Below are 21867 nucleotides of genomic sequence, written 5' to 3' on the forward strand. Positions count from 1 at the left end.
CGTGCAGCAGTGAAGATCCAATGCAGCCAAAAATAAATACATAAATAAGATAAATTTAAAAAAAACATATATAACTTTCATAACAGCAAGAAATTGTCTTAACAATACTTTTAAAAGAACTGTGGAGGAGAGATGGTAGACACTGAGACATGTAGTCTATGTGCTACTGACCAGAAGAATATATTTATGACCTCAGGAAAGGGAAGGACTACTTGAACAAAACCCAGAAAAAGCAAACCATAAAGCAAATGATTGATACATTTGCCTGCATTAAAATTACAAACTTCTGCATGACAAAAGAAACCATGGCCAGGGTGAAACAATAAGCCACAGGACAAAAGATATTTTCAGCACATGCACCAATACAGAATTAGTATCAGGAACATATAAAAATCTTTACAAATCAGTAGGGGAGAAGAAGTAGCCCAATACACAAAATAGTCAAAGATTGTTATTTGGCAAGTCACAAAAAGGAAAACATAAATGTCCAGTAAGATTATAAAAAGATGATCAAACTCACCAGCGTGAAGGAAAACATTAAATGCCATATCCCACTCATCCATTTGGCAAAAATGGAAAAGACTGGCACAATTAAGTGTTAGGAGTGAAGATATGGAAAGTGGGGCAATTATCCACTTCTGGCAAAACTATAACTTGGTGCAAGCACTTCTAAGTATGTATATGCCCTAAAGGAAATTTCCTATATGTGTACAAGGAAATATGAACAAGGATCCTCACTGAAGCATTGTCTATAATGGCAAAAAACTTGGGATCAACTTAATTATCTATTTGTGGTATATTCAGATAAAATAAATGGTATATGGGTGAGTCTTAGAACATTTGTTGAGGGAAAAAAAGCAACTTTTTTTGGTTTTGAATTATATTTACTTATTTTTTTATACAGCAGGTTATTAGTTATCCATTTTATACATATTAGTGTATACATGTCAATCCCAATCTCCCAATTCATCACACCACCACCACCCCCCGCCACTTTCCCCCCTTGGTGTCCATACGTTTGTTCTCTACATCTGTGTCTCTATTTCTGCCCTGCACACGGTTCACCTGTAGCAACTTTTAAAATGGTGTAGTCAATATGATACCTTTGGTATATATTTAAAAATTCGATATGATACCATTGGTATATATTTTAAAATTCCATTGGTATGTATTACTATGTGTGTATACATATGTGGTAAAAGTATAAAAGCCTACATGAGAGGCAGATATATCAATTTCTAATGGTGGGCGCTTCCCTGGTGGTGCAGTGGTTAAGAATACACCTGCCAATGCAGGGGACACGGGTTCGAGCCCTGGTCCGGGAAGATCCCACATGCTGCAGAACAACTAAGCCCGTGCGCCACAACTACTGAGCCTGTGCTCTAGAGCCCACGAGCCGCAACTACTAAGCCCACGTGCCACAACTACTGAAGCCCGCGGGCCTAGAGCCTGTGCTCCGCACGCAACAAGAGAAGCCACTGCAGTGAGAAGCCCGTGCACCGCAACGAAGACCCAGTGCAGCCAAAAATAAATAAATACAATAAATTTAAAAAAAAATTCTAATGGTGGTTAGGCTTGCAGAGGAAAAGCAGTGGAGCGGGAGTAGGGAGGTGACTGACCGTAACTGCAGTGGCTCATATATTTTAAAAACAATTGCTTTTTTAACTTTAGCAAAAAGCAAAGGTTGCTGTTAAATTATTTTTAAACACTTTTGTACATGTTTAAGTAATGAATAACTTTAAAATTAATGATAAAAATAAAATAAGAAAGGAACAGATTGGAAAACAATTTAATTGCTATCCCCAAATAGAAGTAATTTCATAACCTGGAGTATGATGGAAAGCTGGCCTGAACCTTTTATTTCAGTAGAGACAGTTTAGGCCAGAGATAAGGAGGAACTTATGGATCACGAATACTCTTTAGACACTGACGTTGACTACTGTGCAGTGTTCTGTATATCCTTTTAAAAGAACTTGAAAGAGAGAGTGAATTTCCATCTGTCTGGAATGGTTTAGCTTAAAGCTTCTTATTTTGAGATTCTTCTGATTGAAACTGTGGAGCTCCCCTGGAGTGAATTAGGCAGGTTCTGCATTTCCCAGGAATCTGAACTGGGACCGGTGTACAAATGTCACCAGGAGATTCATCACCCATGGGATCAGGAGCTGCGGGTCTACGGTGTTAGTGGGGCAGCCCCTCATTTTACAGGTGAGGAGGTGGGAGGAAGGGGCGTGTGGATGGTGGGGAGGTCAGCCAGCTTGTTAGGAGCAGAGCCAGGGCAGGAAATCCATGGATTCAATTCATGACAAAGTACACTGTCTCATTTGCTTGAGGCAAATCCTTGGCACTCTTTTGTGCAGAGGTAAACTTTTTAGCAGTCCCTTTGCAAAAAGCCAGGTTTATTGATTGAGAGTGAGTGACAAGTTGTTTTCGTCTTTGAAATTTGTAATTATGAAGATACTGCCTTGACAGATGGACTTGTCAGGCACAGAAGTTATTCATTTTACCCAACTAAAGAGCTAATTACAGAGGTAGAGGGGAGGGGATTAATGTCAGGGAATCAGCACAAGCTCCATGCCTACTTCCAGAATTTCCTCATCTTTAAATTCACTATATGGTGAGTTTGAAGAAATGAGTATATGAAAATATGATGACAAGACAAAGGTGATAAATCGAAAACATAAAACTACTGAGAGATGGACCCTGCACATCAAGCTGGACTTTTTCTTAATCTGTGTCCTCTCCAGAGCCACCAGGAATGACTCCCTACCTGAAAGATGACCCTACAAGTCTAAGTGTAAGTCCTGGGGCATAATGTTTCCCGTGTGCCAAAGATTTAGGGATTTTTACAGCATTTTAATAGGTGCCTGAAGTCAAATTTAGGGTAGCTTTACCACTAACTAGCTGTAAGACTTAAGGCGATACAATGGCTTTTTTAAGCCTTAGTTTCATCATCTGAAAATGGAGATGAGAATAGTAGTTCCTCAAACAGTAGTTCAGAGCATTAGTTAAGATGATGTCTATGAAGCCTAGCTCATCATGGGCCTATAGCTCATACTGAGTACTCAGAAGTAGTGGTGGTAATTATTATTAATGTGAACTTAACATGTTTGAAGCAAATTCCTACATGCTTGATTGCCAATAGCCCTGAAAAAGGGAATTAGAACTCCTACTGCAGACATTCATGGACTATCTTCTTTCTCCAAATGGATCTCTCTCACCTCCATCTTTGCCAGTGTTTTCCAAAGTCGGCTTTGAAGACTTCCTGCCTAAGGTAGGATAGTGCTAGGGACTGAATTGACTATCCCAGCAACCCCCGCACCCCATTCAAAAGTTGAGACCCTAACCTCCAATGTGATGGTAATTGGAAATGGGTCCTTTGGGAGGGGGCGTAATTAGGGTTAGATGAGGTCATGAAGGTGGGGCCCTCATGATGGAATTTGTACCCTTACAAGAAGAGACACCAGAGAACTTACTTCCTCTCTTCCTTTCTGCCATGGGAGGCAGCTGTCTGCAAACCAGGAAGAGAGCCCTCACCAGAAAGCAAATCAGCTGGCACCCTGATCTTGGGCTTCCCAGGCTTCAAAACTGTGAGAAATAAATTCCTGTTGTTCAGGCCATCTAGTCTATGGTGTTTTATTATGGCAGCCTGGGCTGACTGACACAGATAGGAAGAGTTCTGTGGTCAAAAGTGCTTGGGAAATAAAGCCTACTGTGTGCTATTCTTGAAGATTCACAGTGCACATGCAGATTAAAGGTGCTCCTGTAAAGGAACACATTCAACTTTGTTTAATGTGGTGTTTCTAAAACTAACTGAACCAGGAGAATCCTTTTGGCCTAATCACTGTTACTGTGCTCTAGACCCTGAGTTCTTACTGCCCAAGACCCTCAGCTCTGCTGTCTATTTGTCTGCTGTGGTCATTTGGAGCCTAGAGATGGGGCTGCTGACAGAGAGGAAGCCCCTGACCCCACTGGCACCTTGGTGGGTTGGGCTTGTGCTCGGTACTCCAAGAGCTTTCTCATGCCCCCCCTGCACCTCAAACCAGCAGTATGCAGCAGGCTGTGCTCCCCAGATGTTTGCTAATCCCCTCTGAGTGCGCTGATGTATGCGAAGCATGCTGGTGTCACTCTGACGGGAGATTCAAGGAGACCATATGTCTATGGCGCAGGAGCAGCAATGGGCAGGATCAAAGGCTGATTCTGGGGTTGGCTCACACACTGCGGCTCACTGCATCCTGTGCTCCAGGCAGCTAATAGCCCGTGCACATTCCTGTTCTAAGGAGGCCCGGATCCATCTGTGTGGCAGCAAGCCCACAGCTCTCCTGGGCAGCTCTGGTCCCTGACTCTGTCCCCTGTGGTAACGTGCCCTAGGGTGGATTTTTTTTCTTTGTCAGGTTATAATTACAGTATGCTAAGAACTACCTAGTTGAGTGTGTCTCAAACTTTAATTTGCATACAAATCACCTGGGGGATCTTGCAGATTCAGAAAGTCTGGGATGAGGTTTGAGATCCGCATTTCTCATAAACTCTCAGGAGATGTCCACGCTGCCGATCAGCATAGTCCGGGGGCCACATCTTGAGTTGCGTGAGCTAGGTCCAGAGGCAGGCTTCTCCTAGGAAGGTGTTGTATATCTTGTCCAAGGGTTTCCAGGCGCTCAGGAAGTTAACAGATATTTTCGCTCTTGTTAGCATTGCACAACATCCTGTAAGGTGGTCTGGCAGGATTCTTGTATCCATTTAGAAAATGATGACTTTGAGATTCTGAGACACTGACTAATCTGTGGTCCACTGACGAGAGAGGAATCCATCCAGGGCTCTACTTATTGCTCAGTTAAGGCTGTGGGAAAAGTTCTGCACACTGGCCTCTGAGCTGCCATTGTATTATTTACCCTTGCTCACCTTCTATCGATATTATGTATAAGTCCATTACCACCCTAGGCCAACTAAAACTCTCTGAGGCTAAAATTACATCACATACGTCATCACATCCCCAACAGCTCTTGACCCTGGGATTGACAGTATGCTTGTTGAATAAATGACTGGATATCTGAGGGTGTTTAATATTTGTTAGTGGAAAATAATACGTTCTGTGATTCTTATGTTTGTAATGGCTCCTCATTGCTTCCATCAGTGGTTCTTAATCTTATTTGGGGTCAAAAACTCCACTGAGAATGTGATGGCATCTATGCTGCCTCTTCCCAGAAGGGTATGCATTCTGTGTAGGTTGCACATAATTTCTGGAGTTTCATGGGGAACCGTGAAGTCAGGTTCTATAGACTCCAGTTAACAGTCTTTAGCTACTAGGGTTAAACATAAACCCTGCAGCCTGGCATCAAAGCTCTAGCATGGAGGAAATATGCTTTCTCCCATGATGTACTAGTTGGGGCTCCTTCAGGAGCAAGTAACAGAAATCCATCTGAGTTAGTTTAAACAAAGTTATTTTCATTTTTATTGATAAGGGGAAGGTTCCTGGGATAGCTTACAGAATAAATGGGAGAATTAGAAAGGAGCAAAGTAAAAATTCATGTGCAGCGCCCAAAACTTTAGTGTCTAGAACCAGGGGCTTGAATGATATAAAGATCTTTTTTTAAAAAAGTTTATTTTATTGAACTATAGTTGATTTACAATGCTGTGTTAATTTCTGCTATACAGCAAAGTGACTCAGTTATACATATATACATTCTTTCTCATATTCTTTTCCATTATGGTTTATTACAGGATATTGAATATACTTCCCTATGCTATAGAGTAGGACCTGGCTGTTTATCCATTCTATTATAAGGATCATTTTCTCTCTTTATTTATTTACATTACAGGGACATGGCTGGGGGCAACTTCAAGTTCATATTTCACAGCCTGTACCAGAGAGAAAAGGGCTCTTAAGATTCTACCAGTTTTAATAATAATAAAAATTTTAAAAAATCCCAGGGAAAGTCCCTAATTGGCCCATCTTTGGGCCAATTACTGTGGCCAAGAGGGTGGGGTAGGATGTTTGGGTCACCCGCCCACCTCACAAGTGCCCAGGGAGGAGGGATCAGGGAAAAGGAAGGCAGCTCTGATTTGCACCATGTGGATGGAAGGGTGTGGTGAGGGGGTGGAAAGTTTCCCTCAAGACAAGGAAGTACCATGGGATCCCTGGGGAAATGAGGTGTGAGGTGCCAGCTCTGATTCGTGTTCCCTATCATTCCTTTCTGAAATTCTTTGTTTTAGTTGGGTTTTCCTTGTCCCTCTCATGCATTATTCATTCCCGCCTCTGGGCCTCCTAGGGTTCCCTCCCCACTCTGCTTGTCCATTGGGACTCAGCTTCTGTCTTAAGTCTCTTAGGGCTGCCGTAACCAAGTACCACAAGCAGATGGCTTGAAATAATAGAAATTTATTCTCTCATATTCTGAAGGCTAGAAGTCTGATATCAGGGTGTCAGCAGGGTTAATTCCCCTGAGGGCTCTGAGGGAAAAAAATGGGCCATGCCTCTTGCCTAGCTTCTGGCGGCAGCTGGCAATCCTTGGCTTGTAGACTCATCACTCCATTCTCTGCCTCCATCTTCACATGGGGCTTCCTTGTGTCTCTGTCTACACATGGCCATCAGCTCTCTGTGTCTCTCTCCTCTTCTTCTAAGGACACTAGTCATTTTGGATTAAGGGTTCACCCTACTTTAGCATGACCCCACCTTAGCTAATGACATCTGCAACTACCTTATTTTCACATTCTGATCACATTACTGGAGGTTAGGCCTTAAATATACCTTTTGGGGGACATACTTCATCCCATAACAGCCTCCCAGCCTAGATTAAGCCCAGTTTCTCCTGCAGACCTTTGGTGACCATCCCAAGTCTGATCTGTTTCTCCTCTGAGCTCCCACTTTCTTGACTCTCTGTGCAGCTGCACCACGTGGTGGAGGCTTTAGCCTTCCTTGCATGTCTTGTGTCATCATGAGACTGGGAGCTCCTTGAGGGCAAGAGTCCAGAACTTGTCCATATTCCCTGTGGTGCCTAGAGCAGTGTGTGATGATTAATGTTATTTGTCAACTTGACTGGGTCACAAGGTTCCCAGATATTTGGTTAACCATTAATCTGAGTGAGTCCCTGTGGGTGTTTTTAGATGAGATTAACCTCTGAATTAGTAGATTGAGTAAAGCAGATTGCCCTCTCGAATGTGGGTGGGCTTCATCCAATCCCTTGGTGGCCAGAACAGAACAAAAGGCTGAGCAAAGGAGAATTCACGCTGTCTTCAAGATGGGACATCAGTCTTCTCCTGACTTTGGACTTGGACTTGGGCTGGAATTTAACACCATCAGCTCTCCTGGGTCTCCAGCTTGCTGACTGCAGATCCTGGGGCCTCTTAGTCTCCATAATTGCATGAATCAATTCCTTATAATAAATATCTTTATATATATTTATATGTATCTATATTTAGATATACATAAAATCCTATTGGTTCTATTTCTCTGGAGAGCCCAGACTAACACAGAATGTGAGGGCTCAACAAAAGGCTGAGGATGAATGGGGGAGTGAATGAATGGTAACTGAGTGCTTGGGATGCCTCCCAAACTCTCCTCATGGGCCTGCCAGGAGATGCCTCAAAGAGAAACTCAGGGGCAAAGTGATACCAATCTTCACTCAGTCGTTCTCAACCTCAGCCGCACATGGAGAAGCACATGAAGAGCTTTGAAAATTCCCGTACCTGACACCAACTAACCGTGAACTTCTAGGGAGGGGACCAGGCATCAATGTTTCTCTTTTATTTTTTATTTTTGTTTTTGGCTGAGTCACACGGCTTGCAGGATCTTAGTTCCTCGACCAGGGATTGAACCTGGGCCCTCGGCAGTGAAAGCGCTGAGTCCTAACCACTGGACTGCCAGGGAATTCCCAGTGGGTCTCTTTTAAAGCTCTGCAGTGAGTTCACCACACCCTGGAGGTTGAGAACCCTGGCTCAGGCAGTGGGAGAGCCCCAGGCTGCAGGTTCATGCTCTGAGCTTTATCCAAGTGAGACCTCACCCACACCAGTCTTTGGACTTCCCTTGGGGCCAGGAAGGCACGATGATGGCGCAAACCACTTTGTAGACAGGTGTACGTTTGTTCTTGATCCACTAGGACAACACACCTCCTAGGACTCTGGAATCCCAGTGTTTGACATTTGCTTTGAGTTAATGTCCTGCCCAGACCCAAGCTCAGATTCTTGGAGAAGGGCCTCTGAGAAGAAGCACTTTCATGCAAAGGGTGGGCAGGCTCTATGTCAGCTGTCAGCACGAGGAAAGGCAAAGGGCCAGGAGTGCTCTGTATTTAGCTGGTGACAATGACATGTCACGAAGGGCTATTTGGGGAAGAAAAGCAGTCAGCTCTGGCAATGCTGTGTCGGGGTGCAGGAGGAACCCAGAGCCCCCCTTCCCTGCCCAGGGTGTTTTGGAGAGTTGTATTTCAGGCCTGTGTGGGAACAGGCAGCGACCTTGGTGACACGGGGCTGCCAGCAGGAGATCAAAGCCTTGGGGCGCCACGGCTGGGGTGGTGGCTGACGCATAAACCATTTCTGACACAGGGGCATCTCCAGCAGGCCCGCAGTGCCGGCGGGAACACATGCGGCCATATTTCAGCCCGGACACCAGGACTTGAATGGGAGAGCGTGCGTGTCTGGGGCTGAAGTTTCTCCGAAGCTGATTTGTGGCTGTCTGAATTTACGGCCTCAGAGGAAAGCAGGATCGACCAACTAGACCCATATGTGTTCAGTCCCCAAGCCTGGGTTTCAGAGAGCATGAGGGGGAGGACGGAGGGTGGAGGAGGAGAGATTGTTATTATGTTCCCGGCAATAGGTGGTGATATAGGGCCTGTCAAACAACAGTTTTTAGAGGCACTTTTAGGACATCTCATCTTCTTCCTTCTCCCTCTCACCCAAGGTTGTCTGTACAGCCTTGAGCAGAAGGAACTTGCAGAAATAATTCAAAACCACAAACACATTCCACACGAGGAGACTGACACCTCAAGGTCACCTCCTTAGCCTGGCAGCTCCAAGAACACTTATCCTCATGATGGCAACTCTGTGCTTCAAAGAGAATGGAGCTCAGCTTCCTTTGGGAGTTGGGAACTGGATGTCTTCACATCTGGACAAGTTTCAGGAGACCCTACAGCAGGACACAGGGCCTGATGTGTGCACAGGTCAGGTGGGGGCTGCCCAGCAGGACTGACCATTCCATCTCCTACCTGCTGCTTGCCTCCTAACAGGTCTTACCTGTCTGAGAGCTGGGAGATGAGTCAGACCTCCGCTGTGATGGGAATAGGAGGTGGGGCCTTTGGGAGGTGATTAGGATGAGATGAGGTCCTGAGGACAGAGCCCTCATGAATGGGATTAGTGCCCTCATATGAGTCACGAGACAGCTTGCTGCTCTCTGCTGTCTGCCACGTGAGGATATGAGAGGGCAGCAGTCTGCAACATGGAAAAGGGCTCTCACCAGGACTCAACCCTGCTGGCACCCTGATCTGGGACTTTCAGTCTCCAGAACTGTGAGAAATAAATCTGTTGTTTATAAGCAGTCTACGGTACTTACTTACAGCAGTCAGAACTAAGATAAGTGCTATGTTTTGAGCAACAGCTCTGTCATGTCCTAGCGGCATGGTTTTGGGTAAGTCACTTACCTTCCCTGCATGTGAATTTATTCTGCTGGAAAAATGGATATTAATTCCTGCTCTGCTTACCTTTTTCACAGTGTTGTTAGGAACACCAAAGGAGAGGATATACATGGAACGTTATTTCATAGACTATATATTTTCTGAAATATTCAGAAAAAAATTTGTGTTTGTTATTTATTTATTTCCAGGTTTGGCAATGGATTCTTTTTGTTGTTGTTTTTTATTTCCACTTTAAGTTTTTTTTACTGAAGTATAGTCGACTTACAATGTTGTGTTAGTTTCAGGTGTACAGCACAGTGATTTAGTTATACACATATATATTTTTCAGATTCTTTTCCCTTATAGGTTATTACAAAATATTAAGTATAGTTCCCTGTGCTATATAATAGATCCTTGCTGGTTATCTATTTTATATATAGTCGTGTGTATCTGTTAGTTCTAACCTCCCGATTTATCCCTCCCCACCCCTTTCCCCTTTGGTAACCGTAAGTTTGTTTTCTATGCCTGTGGGGTCTATTTCTGTAAAACAAAAACAAAACAAAACAAAACAAAACATAATACCACCATGGGGCTACTTATTTTTTTCTAAGATTGAGAATGTTTCTCTCCATGGGATTCCAAAATAACGTCAGCTTCCTATTTTAGCTCTGAATTTCTACCTGTCATAACGTCTCTCTGTGAAGAAGCCAGGTTCATCGTTGTGTGGATTCCTTGGTTTCTTCTCTGCCCACCCTGCTATTCTGTGACCTGGGAACCTGAGCCAGGCAGGAGAGAGCAAGAGACTCATCCAGAAATGCTGGTGTTGGGGAAAGATCCCGACCTCTGGATAATGAAGTGTGGATTGTTGGCAAATTTCTTAAGATAATAATGGTGGCAGGAAGAATAATGTTCAGTTAAAAAACTGCCAGCGGTTTCTTCCGGGAGAGAATTGTCTTTTGTTCAGCTGAATACCCTGATGGCTTTTTTGAGTATGAAAGGTGAGCTCGCCCCAGGACATGCCTTAGATGAGCTAGACTGAAGGTGGTTTTCAACCTTGGCTGCACAGATGGAGCTCTGGAAAATGATGCGTGCATGTACCCAGCTCCAGAGTCTCTGATGTAATTTGGTCTGGGGTAGGGTCTGGGCATCACTATTTTTAAAAGACTCCCCAGGAGATTCTATTGTGCAGCCAGGGTTGAGATTCCCCAGCGCCCGACCCAAACAAGAAGGGGGCAGGGAGAATAGTGATAGAATTGGGGGGCTGGTAGTTTGGTGGGAGATGAGAGGGAAAGGGGAGTTGATCTGGATGGTGGTGGGCGGGTGCTGTCTGTGCAGAGATGACCAGTGAGGCATTGCTGGTGCCCAGAGGAGCCAGGGACTGTTAGCAAAGGAATCACTGGCATTTAATTTTAGGTTGTTTGCTGTGCTACACTATAACACCACCCTAGAGTTTCAAATCCTCAGTGAAAGTCTCTACGTGCCCAATCTCGTGTCCACAATCCTGTGGCAGAAGTGCTGGAACCTGGGCTGGCCCCAGTGATGGACAAAGAAAGTCCAACACCTGCAGGAGATGAAAATGGGAGCCAGGATTGAAAATTCAGCAAGAGTAGGAAATTGGAGCTACAGGGAGGACAAACCCCCTCTGGGATACTGGGAGGGATGCTTGGTTTCCTACCGTTTGTGGAATAGGGCTTCAAGTAATTTTATTGAAATCTCAGTGGATAGTGCCTCAGCTGCTGGAGGACACGAAGACTTACAAACAGCTGACACTTGAGCCAGAGAATAATAAATAATTCACCACCTTCCCTCTTTCCACCTCACACACTCCACGTGTGGAATATTTTATAGCTATCACAGTTCATTCACATTCATCTCTCTCTGAGCCTTCCAACAGGCCTGGGAGATGGGGAAGGAAGGGATCACAGCTGATCGCTGAGGAAGAGGGTCCTCAGCAGCTGCAGCTTGTGTGCAGTGGTGGGGCTTGAAGCATCACTAGCTTTGAACCATCACTTCTGGTCCTAACTGGGTGCTCAGGACACCATTCCAGGCGAGTTGGTCTTCCAACTGCTTCGGAACTGGACGGAGATCTTCTGACTTAATGCTTTTTTTTTTTTAAAAAAAAAAACAAAAAACACAACACGAGTTCCAGATCCAGTGTTTAATCTCTTCCCTCTCCCCTATTTTTTTCTGTCTCTTCTCTTTCTTCTCTCTCCTTTCCCCCTTGTCCATACCTCTTCTCCTTGTCCCCGTGTCCTCATCTGCATCCATCCACCACTTACCATTTCCAGGCAATGCTCTCATTTGTAGATTTCCTCCTAGATTAGCATAGTCATGCATGAATTCCACGTAAGAGTGTTTTTGAACCCTTCTTTATTATTTGGTCTTCTCTCTTTCTTTATCTGATTCCAGGATTAGTTAGATGTCTTTACCGGCATGTATTGCTGAATCACCCGGTTTCTAATCGGGAAACAGTCGCCCTGCTTCTGGGAGGAACTTCACAGACTTCCACGAGCTGTTGATGTAACACTAGTTCTCGGAGGATAGAGAGGACTCAATATATTAACAGGCTTCAGCCGACCTTTGATCTAGATTTAGACGAGAGGAATGGTGACCTGTTTCTCCCACATGGAAGCAAAGAGCCTAGTGTATTTTATGCCCAGGTGTTTGCCATATAGCTTGATACAAAACCATGTCCTGGAAAACTATAAGCCAATCTAATTTATAGAAATAAACTGAGTGAGAATCATTATTTTTTATTGGTACCACTTAATGTGAAGAAAATGCACATTTTCCAAAAATATGGAAAAAACGTTCCATTTGCCTTATTGGGTCCAAATGTTAGGTTTAAATTATTTTACTATGCAAACTTTCTTTCATATCTTGGCAGTAGTGATTTCCATTTTTATTCCTTTGGTATCCATAATCTTATGAGAATCAAAAACACATGCTTTGAGATCACTGGGCAGCTCCTCCTCCAACATTTTAAAAATGCACAAGGAAGGTTATTGCGCTGGTAGCAAAAATAACAGGAACGCTATGGGAGAAAATTATGAGGACATCTAGGCAGAATGGGAAAGAGGTTCAAAAGGTGCATTCTGGTCTTTATGCTTTTGATTTGCAAGTCATTAAGCTGGAAGAGCCCCTGCCTCCTGCTGACTGCCACTAGGAATGCATTTTTTTCCATCTCTAATAGAGGATGCTTATTCTATGACTCCAGGTTTGCAGTACTGGAGGAGGATGGGGATCTGGATTTTCCAGTGCTTCTAGAGATGGGATGCTTAGAGGAGTGGGCTAAGAGTCGGTGGACTTCTGGCCTCCCTTTGTCTGCAGGGGTGGGTGCATTTCGCAGGGAGGGAGAAGCATCATGCAAGTTTCAGTCCCAGGAATTTCAGACTGACAGAGAGAAGTCAGTGAAGAGGTGAGTGCTTTGTCTTCTCTCCTGAGAAAAAAATTTGAGGACGGTCAGACATTAAAACATGAGGACAGGAAGGCGAGAAGGGTGTGAAAGAAGGAGTAGGGCAGATGGGAAGCCCAGTGTCCTTTAGGGGTAAGAGGTCAAGGGCTCGGGTCATAGTCCAGACCTTGCATCAGCAGGTTACATGATGCTTAACAGGTGCTCAGTCAGCCAAGACTCTAATGTTTCCAGAAATACACTGGGCCGTGCCATCCTCTGCCTCCTAATACATATTTGCCATGCTTGTCTTCTCTGGGGCATAGGCCTCGCTCAGCATACACAGGTGTACACCCCACTTTCCTCTGTCCTTCAGTTTGAGATTAGTGAACAAGTGTTTTAATCCACAGGTAATTCTTACTTGTATTTCTGCAGCACCTTTTGTCTTCAACAAAGATGTTATGTGGAATGCCCTTTCTCCCCAGTCCATCTGGAAAACTCACTCTTCTTTCAAAATTGGCACAAGCATCTTATTCTCTATGAAACTCTACCTGATCTCTCCAAGCTAAGCTGTTTCTTCTCTCTTTTGAGGTCCCCTCTACCTCGTGGGCACATAACAATTATTGCCCTTATTTCTCTGTATTGTGCTTTTGTTCTCTACAGGTCTGGGAGCTCTTCTACAGCTAAACTCCTTGAGGGCAGAAACTGCCTTAATTACGCTGACTCTTCCTATATTTTAGTACCCAGCACGTAAGAGGTGTTTAGCAAATGTTTTGAATGAATGAATGGATGGCATTCATTCATCTAAGTCCTAATTGGTTGCAAGGATGAATGAAAAAATGTACTTCACCCACAAATAAGCAAATGTAATTGAAGTAGCAGAATTATTCAAAAGATTTTTTCATATGATCCCATTAATTAATTTTTGTATCCTGGGAGTAAAAGGGAGAGCTTACAATTGTATAGTTAATAACCAAGTGGAATAATAAAGACCCCCTATACTAGAACTCCCTGACCTGTGTCCTACACCTACCTGGACTTTCTGACATTGACCGCGGATGTTAATCAGATACGCTGAATGATTGTTGCATGACTGTCAGCTCATTTACCTCTGGAAATCAATACTGACTCTTTGCCAAACAAGACTTTAAAAATGCTGAGGGGAGGCACTGGGGGTACAGTGTCTCCTTTGTTTGGGTGGGGAAGGCTTCTGATGACCATAATTCAGGAAGTAGGTTTATGTCCATCTGTGTAGACTGGAGGGATCTAAAAGTCCCACCAGGAACTCATATCTCAGCACCTCAGTCTTCTCCGAGGAAGCTCACTTCGAAGTTCCCAATAGCTGTCTCCTTGTTCCCCAGACTTGCCTCTGCAATTAGTCTCTCACTCTTTTATGAGTGGTTCCTTCTGCAGGTCCAAGTCCTGCTTAAAACTCTCTTCGTTAGGAGGTATCTAAGGATTAAAGACAGAGTGGGCTTGTGCTTGGTAGGCATGGGTGGAACACATTAGTAATCAACCAGACTAAAGGAGTGGAAAACGCAGAGGGCTGGGAGCTAAGGGAATTCAGTGGTTGTCCTGGCCCCACCCATTTCTTTATCATTAGCCTCTGGCACGTTGCTTAACTTCTGAGTCTCACTTTTCTGCTTGCAACATGGGAGTAAAAATAGCATTTTGCTTGTATCTTAGAATTGATATGAAGATTAAATGAAGCAAAGACTGTCTACTTATAATACCTAACATACCTTGTCTGTTTCCCTTCTCATTGTATCCATAGGGTCTCACTGAGGGCCTGAGACGTAGGAAGGGGCTCAGATACTTGGAGAAGTTGACGGCCCTTTGAGAGACAGAAGAGCATCGTGGTATATATGACTCCAGTACCAACTGGCCTAGTTCAAATCTCAGCTCCATCTTTTCCTAGCTGTGTAGACCTTGAGTAAGTTACTTAAACTGTCTGTGACCCAGTAACCCTTTCTGAGGACAATAAGAGCCTCTTTACCTCTCAGGATGGTGGTGAGGTTTAAAAGAGGTCATGCACTTAAAGCTCTCAACGCAGTTCCTGAAACATATAACCTTACAATAAACATGAGCTACTGTTATCCCACCTTCAAGGGGCCACCGATGACCCACGGATATAGAATAATATTCACGTGTGAGATACTTTGGGTAACTTTTATTTACACTATTCAGATCTCTTTGCCAGGACATCACAGCTTATAGGTAACTTGGTCAATGGACTGCAAAACATATACTGCTGGTCCCTCTTACACAAGTCTTATACAGATCTCTTTCTTACCTAAGAAATCAAGGGATATATTTGATTTTGTTCTGATTTTGTTTTTATATTTTGATTTAGGAAAAGCTCATGTTTGCTTTTCCTTCGATTCTCCTAAGGCTACATTCTTTTTTGTAAACTTTTTATTTTGGACTAATTTCAGATCTACAGAAAAGTTACCAACATAGTATAGAGCATTCTTTTTTACCCTTCCCCAGTCTCCCCTAATGATAACATGTTATATAACTATGGCACATTTGTCAAAACTAAGAAATTAACGTTATACATTACTGTTGACTAAACGACAGATTTTATTTTGGATTTCACCAGTTTTCCCACTTACATCCTTTTTCTCTTCCAGGATTCCATACTGGATCCCATAGGATCCCAGACTGGATCCCACAGGACCATCTCTTTAGTCTCATACCATCTGTGACAGTTTCTCAGTCTTTCTTTGTTTTCCATGACCCTGAAAGTTTTGAGGAGTCCTGGCTAAGCACTTTGTAGGCTGTTCCTCACCTTAGATTTGTCTGATGTTTTTCTCACGATTAGATTAGGGTTTTGGGAAGAGCACCACAGAAGTAAACTGCTGAGCCCACACTGAATGAGAAATCTGTCTTTTCTGGCTTTCACTTCTCTTCAATTTCTCTTCCTCTCTTTCCTACTTATCCCCCTCACCCCCCATGGACTTACAGGCTAAGGAAACCAAAGGGTGAGAAATGAATTGGGCTCTGGAGGGAAATTAGAATCTGGAAGTGAATAAAGCCTTTTGCTTGCTTGAGTCTCCATCAGACTTGACATGTCAGAACCCACCATGAGGATATGGCCCCCCTGACTCCACCCACTCCCCCAATTTGCAGGAATTTGGGAGAGGCTTTGTACTCACACATGGCATAAATTGAAGGTTCCTGCGGTTTTAGCTTCATTTCAAGGTGCGGGTGCTAACGTTTCATGACACTCCCTGGGGGTTGTCTGCTCCACGCCTCACAATGCGCAGGCCTCCACCTCTGCACACGCAGATCGCACCCTTTCTTTAGGACCCAGTTCGTTTGCCACCTCTGTCTCTCCTCAGTCGGGCTGGAGTCCAAGGTGGGAATCGGGGCAGATGTACAGAAGCAGAGGAAGGCACATGCGGTGAGGGAGTCCAGAAAAAGGTTCGACACCTGGGCTAACAGAGAGGGCTCTGGGAGGATGTCCTCACACTTCATTTCTGGTCTCCACCGCCAGCAGGATCGTGTTGACGCTTGACAAACCTCAACCCCACTCTCAGGTCGCAACCACGTGCCCACTGCTGCCCCCACGGTCCTCATCAGAGGCTCTATAGTCATGAAGGAAGATAAGAGACAGTGAACTTGACTTTGTGCACTGAACCTTTGAAACACAAGAACTTTCAGGTTGGGATTTTCATGTTTAAAATTTAGGACAGCAAGAGGACTCGGTTTCCAGTCCTAGATCTGCCTCTCCTAAAATCTGCATTTCCACTGCTCACCAGATTGTGGTTGAACGGGGTTCACCACATCAGGACCATGGCAGCTATTTCATGCATGCATCTCATTTTCATCCAATAATGTGCTTCCTTTGTATAATTAAAAGTTCGGCAAAATTATATTTTGCACACATATTATTTATTATACGGTGAATGCAATTGTAAAAACTATATATGTACATTTGCTTTTCAAATTTTTTTTTAAACAAATGACTTTGTATACTGTAGAATACTTATGGGCAATTTAAGGGATGTTCAAGAGTAATTTTGGCTATACCTGATTGTCCCCTTAGGGTCCAACTTTAGATCCTAACATCTGAATAAGATACAACTCCTCCGCCGTCCAAATTTCCCTGGCTTTTGCTCTTATAACCTAGGACCCCTTTCACTTCCCCAGGGATTTCTGGGAGATCCCAGGGAAGTCACACATGAACTCATGAACAGCGCTCTCATGGCCTATGAACGAAGAAGAAACTTCTGCGGGAGTGAGGGGCTGCGGAGGGAGGGACGAGGAAGGATGAGGATGGGGGAACTATACCTGCAGTCACTAAGAGGCCGTGGACGTCGATGCAAACGCGGCCGCCCCCGGCTCTACCACAGCTACAAACGCTCGCAGCGCTCCCTCCCACTGCGCTTCTCCCTCTGCGCACCTCCCACTGCGCTTCTTCCTCTGCGCACCTCCCACTGCGCATCTTCCTGTTGTACCGCCCACTGCGCATCTCCTCCTGCGCATCTGCTCGTGCGCATCTCCTCCTGCGCATCTCCCATGGGCCCCTGCTGGAGCGCATGTTCCCCAAGAGCCCGAGTTTGTGCAGACGGCACCTCTAGCTTCAGCCTGTGGCCCTTCTCTACATAGGGCTCTCACCTGAATCTGTGATGCAGGCTAGAGCGTCAGTCTGTGAGACGGACGCCATCTCTCCGCCATTCTAAGACACCCTCGCCCCTCACAAGAGCAGATTGCCTCTGCAAGCTGCTGGAGAGAAAAAGGAAGGAAAAACCCGGAACCGGAAAGCCACCCAGCCTCCAATAACTACCATCACCCCAAAACAGAAGTCCTTCAGGGCTGGGGCTTCTGCAGTTCTCAGGCCTCAGGTTTGACTGCCTGCCTCCCAGCTCCAGGCTTCTCCAACCTCGCTTTCGCACCCCTGGCGATGCTGGTAAGGAGAAACTTTGGAAACAGATGACCCCGAGTGCGTTGCGTGAGAATTGCTAAATCATTTATCCGTAATACAAAAGGTTTTTTGGAGGAAAACAGTATTATGGAAATAATATAAGGATAGTGCTTAAAACTTGGAGTAAAAATACCTCGGCTAATGGTTATTAACCTTCTGAAATTTAATTTAAATTTTTAAAATTTTGAAGAGAGTTAAAAGAAGGGGGAAAGTCCACAAAAAGAGTTGGCAAATTTCAAACGGAATATTTAATTTTCACCCGATTTAGGCCAAGACGCTCTGCAATTTGTAGGTTTGTGAAGGTTAAAATTCCTTAGACCACATGTTTTCTTGAGTTGCAGAATCATGACTGGGGGCTTACTAAGGACATCTTCAGCAGCAAATATTTGTTGGGGGAAAAGCCTTGTTTTAAACATAAGACAGAAAGCGAAACTGATATTCTTCATGCATTTCTTTGAGTTACAGCCTGGTCTGGCGTTCATTTAAACCAAATACAGCTCCTGCTCCGCCTCCTCTGCGGCAGGACAAATCAGAAAGGGCCCAGGGATAATCCATAAACTGCGAGCATTCGAAGCTGCTTGATGTGGATTCAGGCAGAACAGACTGGAGAACATCCCCAATTATGTGTTCTGTGTTCAAAGAAACCACAATTTCTCTTCTCCTCCCTCCCCCCCACCCATTTCACCAAAGGCAGCATGCTATGATGATAGCAGGAGTATGGGCTTGGGGAAAATCCGTGTCTGAGGTTCAAGTCGTGGCTCCTTTGTATGCTAACTGTGAGGTCCTGGGTAAGTTACTTGGTTTCCAAGTTTCGGTTTGATCATTTGTAAAGTAGGGCAAATTATTCCCACCTTTCAAAGTCATTATGAATATTACAATAGTTCCCGGTGGGAAAACCTCTAGTATAGCTGCTGGAATATGGAAGGTATTTAATAGGCATCCTTTGATTTCTGCACTATAGAATTCTGCTCTTTTGTTATTTCTGTAGTTGGGCTATAAAGAAACAGAAGGATCTTCTGGAGCTTATGATGGAAAATGAGCCTTTGTCCATTCTACTGGCTTATTCCCACTGATTATGACCGAAGGGCACTGGGAAATGTTATGGCACTAGGGGACGTGTTACCTTTGGTCCTGCTGATCAGAGCAGGGAGGGAAAAATGACTTGAGTTACAGCCTGGTCCGGCAGAGTGCAGAGCAGACTGCAAGGAGCACCGTCCTTTAAGTCCATGAAAAAGGTTTCATCCTCAGAGATATTTCTTTCAGTGCTTCACTTTGTGGGGTCTCTGCCTTCTATGGACCATCGTTCTGAGCTTGATGCTCCACACTACTTGCTCTTAAATCTGGCTCCAGATAAGGGACTCAGTGATCAGACTTCCGCTTAATTTATTCCACCTCTGCTGACTTGAGTGACTCTCTGACCTCACTGAGATGCCCAATCCATCGACCCTCATACTTTCTCACTACTTCCAGCTTCCCCATGGCTTCAGTTCCCTCCTGACCAACCTCTGGTTCCTCATGAGCACCGTCTCCACTCCTTCACAAAGTTCTTACCTACCCTTAGCCATTCTTCCTCCATATCATACTTGCCCAGAAACCCCCAACCTGGTTAGACCCAGCTATCCACTTACACTGAGTCATACCTGAGCATCTAGACACTGGTGGAGAAAAAAAAATCACATCATAACTGTGCTGGTTGGATTCTCTTTAAATTAATGACCACAGATCTCAAATTTCATACCTTCTCTTACCCCTAAAAATCTCCAAAAGACACTCTCTTTAAGTCGATGAACTGGCTTTGTATCATATAGAAAAAAATGGATGTGTTCCTATTCCTATATAAAGCCACACCCTTCTGCTGTGCTCTGGAGAAGCTTATCCAGTGTAGCTGACATGTTATCTTCAGTAAGAGATGGATTAAGATAGAGTCCCATTCTGCGTTTAAGCCCAAATCAGAATAGTTCTAACCCTCACCCCCTTCCCAGAGTTTGTTAATCAGGGACTAAATCCCCTCAGATCATGTCAGTTTTTCTCAGCAACAATCTCCAGTGACATCTGCAAGTTCTTTTCTTCTGTCCTTTGTCTGTTGCTTTCAGAACCACCTGAAGGTGGCTCATGGCTCCCAGCACAGATGCTGACCATTGTGAGGACACCGCTGTCTGTCTCTTAAATTCACTAATCTCTGGAAGTTAAAGCTCTTCTGGTTCTCTGCAAAAGTGGGAAAACGTTCTCTGTATCTCTGAACTCTGGTGGTATAAATTGTTGTCCATCCTGCCTACTTCTGGGTCACTCCTAATTGCTAAATACTCACAGTTGCCCTCCCCTTAAAGTTCTCAGAGCTTTTATTCCTTCTTCCAGAAAAGAGCAAACATGGGATTAATTAGTGTTTTAGTAATGTTTTGTGAAAACAGAAAATCAGAGGGCATTTTGCCAGATATAGTATCTACTCCCCCAATGATGGATGATAGAAGTCTGCTGAACCTGGGTACAATTTAGACTGTTTCTCTCAGTCTCATCCTTATGGGGGTGTCGTATATTAGAAGCACAGCCCCTGACCCTCCCATTGCTCTCACCCAGGGGCTCTGCTTCTCATTTGTTTAATTAAAAGGGTTGGACTAGAGGATTTTTAAGGGTACTTCTAGCTCTGGAATTTTAATTTTAAGAAACATCTTGAATGATACCATGCATAAAAGTCTCTTTAAAATGTTTTAAGGTCCCTGAATGGAAAATCCTAAGGAAGCATGCCAGAAGTCCCTGAATTTGAGTCTTCAACAGCCCATCAATTTCCTGGTACAAAAGCCAGTCTATGAAATAATCACAATATCTATCTTCTGATGTATCACAGCTGATTAAGTCACTACAGAGGCAGGGGGCAACACTTTCGCATGTGTTCCCGTGCACATCAGGGGGAAACGGAACAATTCAAGGCTAGGGTGGCGCTGGTGGGTGGTCCCTTTCTCGAATAGTGATAAGAAAGCAAACCTCCGTGTGGATTCTAATTGTAGACACCAAGTGTGTGGCCTTGGGCATATCTCTCTGAGCCTTGGTTTCCCCCTCTGTAAAATGAGAATAAAAATAATTCTTATCTCTGGTTGTTTTGAGGATTGAATATGTAAAGTTCTTAGGACATGACAGCACTTAACATGCTATCAACAATAATACTTATTATTTATTATTATTACCATTGAGTATCGAGATGAGAATTAAAGGAGGGTTCCTTCAAGGCTGATGATAGAGTCTGGGGTCCAGGGGCCTTTCTTGATGCTCCTGATGTCAGGTATAGAGACAGCCACTTCAGCTTGCTAAGCTTAGCCCTAGTTTTCAGCTTCACATCGTGCCTCCTCTCGACCCTCATGGCTTCTCTGCCTCAGAATCAAACTCCAAGAAGACCTCATCTCTGCAATTTCTGGTGCTGGGCTAAGGGAAACCAAAGATGCTGGCTCTGACTCCCTGGGAAAGGCCGTGCAGAATACACACTCCCCTCTCACCACAGCGCACGAGCTTTTCTCTTCCCCTCAAGACAGCAGGAGGGGCTTCTTTCATGAACTTAAATCCCAGCTTAATTTGAAAAGGTCTCCACTTTCTTTTCCCAGGTCCTGGTTCCCCATGTCTTTTGGCAGCTTGAACCATTGAAGAACTTAGCCAGTGTCCCAGCAAGTTGCCCAACAATTGTGCTGGCTCTTAAACTTTTGTGTTCTGACAGAATCATGTCGATCCTGAAGACTCTGAGCTGCTAATCTCCTGTCCATGGCATTCTTGGCCTTCTGACTGAGAATTAGCCTAGTGATTTTGTAGAATTAGAAGGAGTACTGGACTTGACCTTGGGAGATCTGGGTTCAGATCTCAGCTCTGCTCTTCAGTAGTGACCACATGACCTTGGGCAGAGAGGTTTACCTTCCTGACCCTTAGTTTCTGATTTGTGCAATGAGGATGATAATAGTATCTAGGAGGAGGTA

Source organism: Balaenoptera musculus, chromosome 13 (genome assembly GCF_009873245.2).
Source record: "Balaenoptera musculus isolate JJ_BM4_2016_0621 chromosome 13, mBalMus1.pri.v3, whole genome shotgun sequence".
Taxonomy (NCBI): domain Eukaryota; kingdom Metazoa; phylum Chordata; class Mammalia; order Artiodactyla; family Balaenopteridae; genus Balaenoptera; species Balaenoptera musculus.